This window comes from Triticum urartu, chromosome 1 (genome assembly GCF_003073215.2).
Source record: "Triticum urartu cultivar G1812 chromosome 1, Tu2.1, whole genome shotgun sequence".
NCBI classification, from domain to species: domain Eukaryota; kingdom Viridiplantae; phylum Streptophyta; class Magnoliopsida; order Poales; family Poaceae; genus Triticum; species Triticum urartu.
This window is the reverse complement of record NC_053022.1, coordinates 220,720,936-220,734,248: the sequence shown is the minus strand read 5'-3', so window position 1 is coordinate 220,734,248 and position 13,313 is coordinate 220,720,936.

The following is a 13,313-nucleotide window of genomic DNA, read 5'->3' as shown; positions in this document are numbered from 1 at the left end:
AATCGGTCGATCTTTCACAAAAGAAGTGGATCCCGCGAAGAACACGAGGAACACGAGGGGGAAAACACAAGGGGAAACACAAGAGGAAACACTACACCAACACAAATAAGTCACACATGTGCTAGATCCTCGAGTACATAAGGAAAGATACACGATCCACGGACAACTAAGGATGATACAAGGGTAGACGGTCTTCTCCGTGAGGAGGTCTTGAGTTCTTCCCTAAAAGGGGTCTTGAATCCACTTGGGGGATCTTCTCCGGTGGAGGCTCGAATCTCTGAGGAGAAGGTATCCAAATGGATGAGCAAAGCTCTCACACAAAATATGAGCTAATCCTTTGCTAACCCTAGAACGTAGGTAGGAGAAGAGTATATATAGTCTAAGGGGCGAAAGGGTACACGGGCCTCGGCCCAAGTCGCTGCGCGCAGGCAGGGCCGGAAGTTCCGGGCGCCGGAGGTTCCGGGGAGGGTCCGGCCTTACCATAGAGTTGGCACGGGTGGAGCCGGGTTGGCGCACAGGGGCCGGAATGTCCAGGCGGGCCGGAAGGTCCGGGCTGGTTCTGGGCTTACTAGAGAGTTGGCACGCCCAGGCTGGTTGTAGATGTTGGAGGCCAGAAGCTCCGGGTAGGCCGGAAGGTCCGAGCTCTGGCCGGAAGTTCCGGGCTGTCCAGAGAGTTGACACCCGTCTCTTCTTCTTCAGCTCCATCTTCCTCTTTTGATTCTCCTTTCTCCTTAGCTTCTTCATGGCTAACTCCTTGGTACGTGAGTATGCATAATGTCTCCATTGGAGATAGTAGCCATGTCTCATATGCATCAAAGTGAACTTGTGAGAGGAGAGATGTCACCTCGGTTTCGAGAGCTCTCGCAGGTGCTCGTGTCATGGGTCCGCTAGGCACTTGGTGAGATGATGGTGGGTCCATGGGGATGACCTTGGGGTGCTCTGCATCAGTCTAGTTGTTTCACTTGCGAATTTGTGAATCTCTTTCAACATTACTGACTCTTGCTAACATTTTGCATTAAATTTTCATGCCACTATCCTCACCGAGCTACTCCATAAGCTTTAGTTTGTAGGTGTGAGTGAACAAGTCCGATACCAATTCCACTATTCTTTCATCTTACATTGAGTGAAATGGGATACATCCTCAACTTTGGTAAAAGGTAACTTGGTATTGTTTATCTCAGTTCCTACTCACCTCTAGTCAAGTCTTGTGATGGATAGGCAAGGCATTTCACCTTCGGTCTACAACAACAACGACGAGTTCGATGCCATGAAAAACTCCACCGATGCCAAGATGCAAGCCCAAATGGAGGAGATCAAAGCCCTCATCAAGTCCTACAAGCGATCTTCCTCATCTTCGAGAAGACGCTCAAGTACACATGCTTCTAAGCTACCATCTCTGGCAAGGTCACATCGGCATCGACACCATCACCACCACGAACGTGGAGGCCAAGAGCTCAACACCAACAACCGCTCAACGACTTCACCATCTCCCTTGGCATCTTCGCCAAGCGACTTCAAGGCATCTTCGCCTTCTGATATACCGCATCTTCGCCAACAAGCACCTCAAGACTACGCTCAAGAAAAGCTCCCCAAGCTCAAGCCCGCGACTTCCACGAGCTACAACGACCTCGACACCGACCATGAGGTTCCTTTCTATGGGACTCTCGAACCCGAGGAGTATCTCGAGTGGGAGTGTTTGATGGACGACTACCTCAAGCTACATCAAGTTCCTCCCGAAGATCAAGTGAAGTGCGCCACAAGGAACTTCCACGACTACGTGTCCACGTGGTGGCTTCAAACACCTTCGGAGACCTACGACATGAGTTGGCCCACGACGAAGAGAGCTATGCGGCGAGAGTTTGTGCCTCCAACCAACACGGAACAACTTCTACGCCAATTGGAGAACACCATCCAAGGATCCAAGTCCATCGACGAGTACTTCAAGGAGATGAAGCATGCCTTGCTACGAGCCAGCGTGGACGACCCCATTTTGATGAAGTTCCACTTCATGATGGGATTGCACAACGACATCTCCAGGACGATCTTCCTCAAGAACTACAAGTCCCTCGATGACAACTACGTTGGTGCTCTCAAGGCGGAACAAGAACTCATGAAGGCCAAAGCTTCTCCACCCCAAGCTCACTTCGCGACGACCAAGCTCCATGAGAACGAGCATGAGGCTAGTACCACCATGATGTCCAAGCCCGACGAGCTCCAAGATGATGCTCCCAAGTTCGACTTCACCGCCATCCCTCTTTGTGGCATTGATGATGCCGAGTCTACTTCGACTCTTTTTCAAGATGGTGTGGTGACGACTACGACTACGGAGACCATCAAGGACCAAGCTTTGGAGGTTAGTGACATGGTGCCGAGCAAGTATGATGCTTCATCTTAGGAGGCAAAAGTGATGATGTGCCATCTTTGGCTTTCATCCATGACGACGGCGATGAGATGGTTGAGCATGGGATTTTCCCTTCGACCACGACGACGTATGATGACGTGAGTGACTTTTGCCACCATATTGAGAGTGAGAGTGACTTCACCACTAGCCCCATATATGATGTGTTGCCACAATTCCCATGTGAGAAGAGCCACAATCCCCACCACTTGAGTGAGATGAGTGACTCCACCATACGTGAGATTGAGTGCACCTGCCTTGAGGGAGTGAGTGAACCACCACATAGAGAGAGTGAGATAGTTGATAGGTCATGTGAGGCCACTTTCAACACTAACGACTTTATCTCTACCTCTATTGTGTCTTCTCATTTGGTGCTAGGTCCCATCTATGATGACGCGCCGATTCACAATGACTTCATTCTCCCTTTGGACAAGATGATGGCCATGGTGGAATATGATGCACTCCCACATGGTTCCATCAAGTTGAAGATGACCACCATTTGGTCTTTCCCACCTCACCTACACCACTTGAGTGGAATGAACAAGGTAACATAGGTGAAGGTGATGCTCTAGTCCCACTAGTGGACATTCTTGACATTGATCGCTTGCATGATGTTGATCAACCTATTTCCATGCTTCATGGTAGTGTGACTTCCCCATGCGATGATTTACCCATTTATGATGAGTATGCTGATTCTCATGTGGATTCTATTAGTTGTGATGCCATGTTACATAGGATTTCTTGTGACAATTCTTTATGTCATATCATGTTTGACAACCCGCTTGACTTGTCATATGCTATGCATGAGATCAATCATATGTCATATTTGCATTCTCTTCATAGTGACTATGCATATGCTATTAAAATAAACCCAATTTGCACATATGGCATAGATGACAAGCCCATGGTTATCAGCATTTGTGTTTTCTTGTGATGATATTGATATGCTCCCTTTGCATCATTCATCTCATATGCCATGCCATGACCACCTAGCTTCGGATATGCATTGTTTTGGATGTTGTCCATTTTCTCCATAAGATGTTTCCAATATTGCTCATGAGGAGACCCCCATAGTTTCCTCATACATTTTAGGAGATTTTGATTCATCCCATTCATTGCATGATCCCAATACTTGTGTGCACCATATGCTCCCCATGAATAAAAATGCTATTGTTGTGCCTTATACTTGTATGCTCAATTTGCATCCCCATTGTGTTATACACAATAACTATTCTTTCATGATGGATGACATGTTCCTATACCATGCATCAATTTTTTTGAGTGATGCTTATCTTGATAGAGGCGAGGGTCCCGATCTTTCGATGAGATGATAACTATCGATTTGGTGGAGATGACTTTGACGATCCGACTACAAACGTGCAATGACGTAGTGCCTTAGCAATCGCTAAACCAACTCCGAGAGGTTATTGACCACGCCGGAGCACGATCAACCTAACCATGAAAGTCTATTCCTGCACGCAATCGAAGAACAAGCAAGAATATGATAATGCAATCTGAATATTGCGAATATAGATGAAGTATTGATAAAGGTGGAGATCCGAAAGCTGTCTTGGTCTGGTCGTTGGACACAAACAAAGTACACGAAGTTGCAATGGCTAACTTTTAACTAAACAAATCCCCAGGAAAAAGCTACTAGATGGATCTACTTATATAGGAGAAAGGGGTGGCGGCCAAGGAGGTGGGAGGACATCCCAAGGCAGCCTAAAACTAACCCTAGGTCGTACAAGGCTCATGGGCCCAAGTGGAGGTGATGCAACACCTTTGGGCTTGTAGTTTGACTCGGATTCTGCTACAATGTCATATTGTTTCGTCCATAACTCCATGCTTCTGATGAATTTGAAGGTGAATCCAGCTGTGTTAGGAAGAGCACGAAATCTACTTTCAAACAAAAAAAGAATCACCCAATTCGGAGTCCGTATGAAAAAGTAATTGGCGTTCTGAGTTAGGTATGTCTGTGCAGTCCGAATCTGAATCCAGAATGTGAGAGACTTGGACTCTATCTTCTCTTGGCCCAAAACTGACGTGAGAGGAATTTTTGAACAGCACCTAAACTTCTATTTTCCCTTATCTTCATATGTGGATTGTACAAATGTCCCATACACCTGCAATTAGACATGGCACAAAAATCTCTGAAGTATTTTTGTCCTGGATGACATAAATAAATTATTTCGTATTTTGCATTAGAAATCACCTCACAAATATACATGTATGCAATATTTTTGATTGTATCCAAGGTAGTCATGTCCTCATCATCCTCCCCTTCTTGGAAACAAAGCCGTCCTCGGCGTTGCTTAATCTGAAATGTGGCTAACAAAAGAGACAAAATGTACATGTTGTATATGTATATGTCATCCATTTTTACTTCTCTTGATTTTTGCACATATGACACATGTATACAAGAGTAACTTTCATAGTTCATAAGATCTAAAGCCAAAAAATTATCACAGGAAGTAGAAGGCATGAAAATATTGCAACTCAGTTTGCACATATAAGTGAAGCTCTTATTCATTTCAAAAGATTGACAATGTTCATCATTAAAACATCCCAACATTGGTGAATAAACCTTACTTGCATCAAATTTACATGCTACAACATGCTTAAATAAGTAAACATGCAATAAGTCATTGGACATAAAATCATCACCAAGATTAGAGGTCATATCAAAATGATTAAACATTGGTTCTTTTGCATCAACAGTTAATTCAATGAGTGCACTCAAAATTGTTGGTATTTCAGTTGTTTGATCACATGACGCATTCATGAAAGTAACACGATTCTCTAAAATAGGTGGTGTGATCAAATCAATAGGTAACTCAACACATAATGCATTCAAGTTAACTAGGCATGCATCATTCTCATGTGAAGTTATATAATCAATACATTTACTGTTACCTTGTCGCAAAGACGTAGCTGATGTAGGTACGGACATTGATAATGTACCATACTATTGAGATGATGTCGCGCTCACAATCCAAGGTGGGGCTGCTCTAGTAGGTGCAACGGTGGAGGAACCAACCGACGATGGTGAGCATGAACTGGAATAGTAGTTGTTGTAGTCACCCAATGCATCCTCCTGTATCTGTCTCTCAAAGGTACAAGCAAGAACATACATACCAGTAATGCAACGAGGAATATACCGACATCTTGCACGGATATCACGGTTCAAACCACCAAAAAATCTATTCATTGTATCATCCTCAGATTCTTCTATGTCACAATGATGCATATAAGATTTGAACTCTTGGTAGTAAGCATGAACAGTGTTACTGCCTTGTTTTAATTGTTCCAATTTGCGAAGCAATTCACAGCTATAGTAAGGAGGAAAAATGTTTTCTCATTACAGCTTTCAAAACTTTCCAAGTTGTGGGTTGGTTATCAATGTTTTTCTTACAATGTACACTCCACCAAATAGAAGCAAAACCAGTAAATGCTCTAGTGGTAGCTCGTACACTCTCAAGTTCAGAAAAATCATGGTGAGTAAAAACTTATTCTACTTCAAGCTCCCTAGCTAGATAAATAGCAGGATTAAATCTACCCTCAAATAATGGTAAAGAGATAACCTGACCATATGCTCGTGTGTGTTGTCCCACCTCTCGTGATGGTGAAGATGTATCCATCGTCCAAGAACTTCTATATTCAGACCCTGTCATGATTAGTAGAAACAAAAAACAAAATTCAAGAATAATGTTCCTATGAACTATTAGGGTGTGGTGATAAAGCACTCACATTAAAACAAATATCAATGTCTTATAGGTTCTTACCAAGCAGCAGGTGGTGACAGGCAACCAGCAGTGTCAAATAACTCTAAAGATTGAGTAAAGCGATTGCCGGGGGAACGTACGTATACACGGTGTAGAAATATGTGGATCTTGGAAAGCTTAAATATATGGTAGCAAAAGGTTAGCAATAATCAATTCAGAGATGCAATGTTGAATAAACACTCAACGACGTTACTGTGCTCCTCCTAGGCTAGACCGGACTAGAGACGCGAGCCACACTAATGAGGTCATGCCGTAGCACAACTAGCCTCAATAAAGGATATGAAGTAGCTCTGGACAGCAAAATATAAGTGAAGATCACAATAGCCGTAAAGATAATGATGTGAAACAACAGCCAAGCAGGATATATCAACAATTTCTCTCCAACTTTCCTCTGGAAAAGTTTATGCCAATTTTTTGATAATGTTTTTCAATAATTGTATTGACTCAAGCTTTCAAACGCAAAAGGAATCACTCAATTGCGAGTTGATATGAGGAGTCAAAAAATTCTAAAACTGGCCAGAAAAATTGGAATCAGCTGTGTTCGTGAACTTCAGAGGGAAAAAGACCTATTTAGAATCCGATTTTGAGGTGCCAAATATTGAACATGCTTCTGCAACTATTTAGATGCGGCTCGTCGCTAGCTTTCATTTGAGTACTCGCGGAGCCAGAACGGACTTCGTACGAGGAAGTTATGCCCGTTTTACTGAATAGTGCACAAAACAGATTCCAATCCAAATTCAACTACGAGATTAGGTATAGATAGATCCGAATTTTTTTTCTTGTCTCTTTTTTTCTCACACTTTTTTTTCTTTTTCTTTCTCTTTTTTGTGACTTTTTTTCTCCTATTTTTTTCTCTGTCATTTCTTCTCTATCTCCCTCTTTCCAAAACAAACTAGATAAGATGCAGATTGGATCAAGCGAAGATGTGAACGATCTCAACTATGATTATGACAAAGAATGGTGGGTAGCACGTGGTGGAAACTGATGGATGGGTGGTGGACATCAGAAGGGATAACGATGCAGCGGTGCCATGACTAATGTGAATAGAACTCGAAATTCTAAACGAACTAGACACTAAGACCAGCAACTCGACACAACGAAGCAACCGATAATTCAACTATGCAAGCAATGAAAAGAAAATTGCAAAGGTTCAGACTGGCTTGGACAAAGAATGAATAGATCTAACTTTTTTTGTGGCTTTTTCTTAGACAATAGGTAAGAAAATAAATCTAATCTAGGAAAAACTGGAAATTCTCACCGAGCAACCTGAAAACTGATACCACTTGATAAAGGCGAGGGTCCCGCTCTTTTGACGAGATGATAATTATCGATTTTGTGGAGACGGCTTTGACGATCCGACTACAAATGTGCAATGGCGTAGCGCCTTAGCAATCGCTAAACCAACTCCGAGAGGTTATTGACCACGCCGGACCACGATCAACCTGACCACGAAGGTCTATTCCTGCACGCAATCGAACAACAAGCAAGAATATGATAGTTCAATCTAAATATTGCGAATATAGATGAAGTATTAATAAAGGTGGGGATCCAAAAGCGGTCTTGGTCTGGTCGTTGGACGCAAACGAATTACACGAAGTTGCAATGGCTAACTTTTAACTAAACAAATCCCCAGTAAAAAGCTACTAGATGGATCTACTTATATAGGAGCAAGGGTGGAGGCCCAGGAGGTGGGAGGACATCCCAAGGTAGTCTAAAACTAACCCTAGGTCATACAAGGCTCATGGGCCCAAGTGGAGGTGATGCAACACCTTTGGGCTTGTAGTTTGATTCGGATTCTGCTACAACATCAGATTGTTTCGTCCATAACTCAATGCTTCGGATGAATTTGAAGGTGAATCCAACTGTGTTAGAAAGAGCACGAAATCTACTTTCAAACAAAAAAAGAATCACCCAATTCGGAGTCCGTATGAAAAAGTTGTTGGAGTTTTGAGTCAGGTATGTCTGTACAGTCCAAATCTGAGTCCGAAATGTGAGAGACTTGGACTCTATCTTCTCTTGGCTCAAAAGTGACGTGAGATGACTTTTTGAACAGCACCTAAACTTCTATTTTTCCCTTATCTTCATATGTGGATTGTACATATTTTTTGTTGTATCCAAGGTAGTCATGTCCTCATCATATCTTGTGCTAACTCTCACGTGCACATACACATCATGATGGATGATGTGTACATTTACCACACACACAATTTCTTTCGCTCGTGTCTCTTTTATGTAGGTACCCATGAATACTTGTCAACTTCACAATCCCATGAGTTGACAAAATGAGCTCTAGAGAGCAATGATGACTTGGGATCCCATGGATTGTCTTTCGCACCGCTCTCTTCGCGCAAAGACTTCGCGTATTCATTCTACATGGTCCTCACATGGTTATGGGTTATTGTCATTTACATATTATATGCCCATCTTGCCATGTTCACTTTTCATGGTATGCTCATTACTATGCCTTTGCCATGCATTTGTGACCCATGCTTTGCATTACACATGATGATTGATTCTCATACTTGTATGTGTATTTGCAAGCTTGGTGGAGATATCACTTGTTATTGCCATATTTGCTTTGTGCCCCATGCCTATGATGATACTTGATATTGCTTGCGATATGTCATGTGCATTGTCTATGCGTATTATTTTCTCACATGACACGATTGCTATGATTTCCTCTAGTATGTTGCATCTTCGCACTACTAGCTTGCACGACTTAATTACTATGATTGCTTGGCTTGTTGCATCACCGATGATTCATACTTGCTCCATTCATGCGGTTGATGACAACCACCTACATGCTTTGCACATGATTGTTATTGCTTCTTGTCATATATCTCCATGTGTTGCCTCTCTCATGCTAGATGATTTGCCACGTATTGAGTGCAACTATGCCTTTAGTCTTGATAATGAGTTTCCCCCCATAGCATTCTCGCATATATTTGGAGATTTTGACATATTTCCTGTGAAGCATTCTTGTCTTACCTCTTTGCACAATATACCTAGTGCCATGAATATCGCTATTGTTGCATCATATTATTGATGCAATTGTGCTTCTAATGGTTATGTACAAGAGAAGAGAACCATCATGATGGATGATGTGTTTATCTACCATGCTCACACGTTCTTTCTTTTGTTGTGTGCATGCGTAGGATACTTGGACTTCGTGTCAACTTCCACGTCACGTGAGTTGACAATCCGAGCTCTTGAGAGTGAACCACCTTCTACCACGATGATTCTATATCGCACTTGCTTGTACTTCGGCATTGTGAAGGACACACAAGGACACGCCTTCAAGGTGACATCTTTCTTGAGCATGGATATGACGGATCATACTACTTGTGTTGCTTGCACCATGAGACTTATTGGTCATCTTGGACCACTTGATTGAACACTTGTTAGAGATCTTGCTTCGACTTGTCTTTTTCACCATTCCATGCATCATGATGTATATGCCTTGTGTGTTGCATCCAATTCTTGGATTACTTGCTCCTCTCATATGTTTGGTTGCAACAATGTCATCACTTCACATATGCCATGTCCCATTGATTGCTACATGCTTGCCTTGATTGCCTCACACATGATGAACAATTGCTCTTTCCATTGTGTTGAGTGCCACACAATATTCACTACACGCTATGCATGTTATGCTTGGATTGTCTTGCACTTGACCCATGTGTTTAGACATCTCATCTTATTTGGTGTTGTGAATGCTTCTTATGCCTACCATAGACCTTTCATTGAGCGCTTTGCCCATGCTTGCTATGACTTTGAGGTAGATTCTTATTCTCTTGTCCCCATGATATCTTTGCTTGTGCTCAATTGATATGCTTACATGCCATGTCACAATCCTTTGTCACACCATATGCTTTGCATGATCAGGACACTTGTTTGGTGACTCACCTCTTGAATGCTTGGTTTTGCACTAATGCTAACCACATTTGTTTTTCCAAGTGTTTGTTGTCCTTAATCCTTTTGAAGGAATCACAAGACGGTGGGACATTGGAGAGTGCCCATTTTGGAGCTTCAAGATGACAAGTACTTGGTGAATGTCCACTTTAACATGGCGAAGCCATCTCTTTCCCATGGTGATTTTGGTTTTCGATCCGAGGTCGGATCTTTCCCAAGGGAGGGGAGATGATGCGGAGCATCCTATGGAAATCACGATGTCAAGAGTCCGTTCGGCGAGTGACACGTGCGACATCTACTTCACATACACAAAGATGAATCATCTCCTTTACACGTGCTCACTTGACCCCTTCGAGGATGGTATACTACTTGACACTTATCCCGTGTGCATGCATAGGTATTGTTGGAGCTTCACGAATGACGAGGAGGAGTGCAAGCGCCAAGGAATAACTAGACCATCCGCGAGGGGAGCCTGGAAGCGATGACGGAAGAAGACGGAGCTGCTGATGCTACAGCAGCCGGACATCCGGCGCCTGTGCAGCCGCCCAGGAGCTGCACCAACAGAAGGCCAAGAGCTTCAGCGTCCGGACATCCGGCACCAGCCCGGACATCCGGCGCCTCCGCAACGCCCGAACATCCGGCGACCAACCCTAGAAATCTGGTGATGCCTATCTAGAGAAGAACAGATTCGGCCACTACCAGGCCGAACATTCGGCCAGTGCCCCGGACATCCGGCGTCTCGCGAACAGCCGGACATCTGGCCCCCAGCCCGGACATCCGGCGCCTGCCTGTGCGCATGGACAGGGCCCGAGGCACATGTATCCCCTTTCCCACTTACCCCTTCATGGCTTAGTCTATAAATAGACCACCCCCTCATCCATTCTAGGGTTAGAAAAGTAGTAGCTCATTTAGAGATAGAGCTTTGCTAATCCATTACGGATCTACTCCACGAGAGAGACCGTGGCCCCTCTTCGGAGAAGAGCCACCTTGGATTCAAGACCCCTCATGGGAAGATCCCCTCGTGGATTCAAGGGCTCCTCATGAAGATGAACCTTACCTTGTATCTTTTCCTTTGTTGCTCATGTACCTTGTGGATCTTGTGTGTTTGATTGTCTAGTGGATGTGTGATTGGACTTGTTCTTGAGTGTTTCCCCTTGTGATTTCTCTCCGTTCTCCCCTCATGTTCTTCGTGTTCTTTGCGGGATCCGCTCCTTTCGTGAAACATTGGCCGTATAGGGTTCCACCCTACATCAGAAATAGAACTAAGTTCTTCTTTTCGCTCATCGTGGAGGCATTGAATTTGGGCTTGTGGCGCTCACTCTCTTTTTGGTGGTTCGCTCTCTCACCATTCTCTCCAGGATGGGTGGCTTGCTTGTCGGCAATCACTTGGCTTGGAGACATAGGGCGAAGTATGTACTCCTTTCCTTTCATCTTGAAGATGTAGTGGTTCGTTTGGCTGTTGTGGATGACACCTCTATCAAATTTCCATGGGTGTCCAAGAAGAAGGTGGCAAACGGTCATTGGAACGACATCACACTCCAAAGTGTCTTCACAGGTGATAGAGGCAAAGGTGTCCCGATGATGCGGAGCATCCCAAGGTCATCCCCATAGATTTACCATCGTCTCACCAAGTGCCTAGGGGACCCGTGAAACGAGCACATGTAAGAGCTCTCGAAACCGAGGTGACGTCTCTCCTCTCACATTTCCACTTCGATGCACATGAGACATGGCTACTACCTCAAACGGAGACATTGTGCATACTAAGGTATCAAGGAGTTGGCCATGAAGAAGCCAAGGAGCAAGGAGGATCAGAAGAGGAAGATGGACGTGAAGACGGAGAAGAAGGAGAGCTGGAGAAGAAGTCCCAGCCACCGGACAACTGGTCGGGACCAGACATCCAGCGCCTGAAGCCCCATCCGAGCTACAGCGAGCGGATGTCCGGCTCGGACCGGACGACCGGTGCCCCTGCACCCGAGCCAAACGAGCGGACGACCGGCGCCACCGAACGTCAGGCGACCGGACAACGGGCCTCTTCCAGAATTGCGCTACACTAGCATCTGAGATAGATCGAGCGGACGACTAGTGACCACCTGTAACACCCACGACGCGGCTATATCTCCCACGTGTCGGAGCATGACTTAGAGGCATAACCGCATTGTAGGCATGTCGCAAGAGGGGTAATCTTTACACATCCCATGTACTGAATAAGAAAGAGATAAAGAGTTGGCTTACAATCACCACTTCACACAATACATAAATATAGCATTACATCATCCAGAATACAATCAAGGTCTGACTACGGAACCAAAATAAAGACAACCCCAAAAGCGATAGGATCCCCGATCACCCCAACTGGGCTCCACTACTGATTGTCTGGAAAGGAAACATAGTAACGTCCTGAATCCTCGTCGAACTCCCACTTGAGTTCTGATGCGGAGCATCCTTCCATCATCCCCATGGACTCTACACCGACACATCAAGCCCCACGTGGACCTATGACAAGAGCTAGAGCACGTGCTTTGGAAAACCGAGGTGAACTCGTTCCTACTTAGCTTGCATATGGATACGAATGGAACATTGTTGCTACCTCACCAAGATACGCTATGTCTCATTAGGTACGAAGAGGAACACCACCAAGAGGCTCAGGAGCACCCCCAAGGAGAAGAGGAACCACCCCAAGGCCACGCAGAACAAGACGGAGTGCGACAGGAGCAAAACTGGAAGTCCCAGGTGACCCCGTGCGCACGGGCCCCTTAGACCCCGTGCCCAGGGACTATCTAGGAAGTTGACGCTAGAGCACCCCGTGCACACGGGACTGTACCGTGCCAACGGGACCCCCGTGCGCACGGGCCTCCCAGGATGGACAACTTTGATCCCCAATCTGAGCCCCTCTTCATCTACTTCGACCCCAAGACTATATAAACTGTACCTAGGGCTATGTTTAGGGTTAGCAAAGTATGAGATGAGATATTTGTGAGCTTTGCTCCTTCTACCTTCCCACTTGTGGAATCAAGGCCCCTTTGGGAAGAATCCTAGTGGATTTCAAGACCTCCTCTAGGAGAAGACTATCTTCAAGAGCTCATCTCCTAGGAGTGGGAAGAACTTTGCCATTGTATCTTTCCTTTGATTGTGTTTGTGACTTGTGGATCTTATATTGCTATTCTAGTGGATGTGTAATTGGGGAATTGTTTGAGTGATTTCCTCTTTGTGTTCTTGAGAGT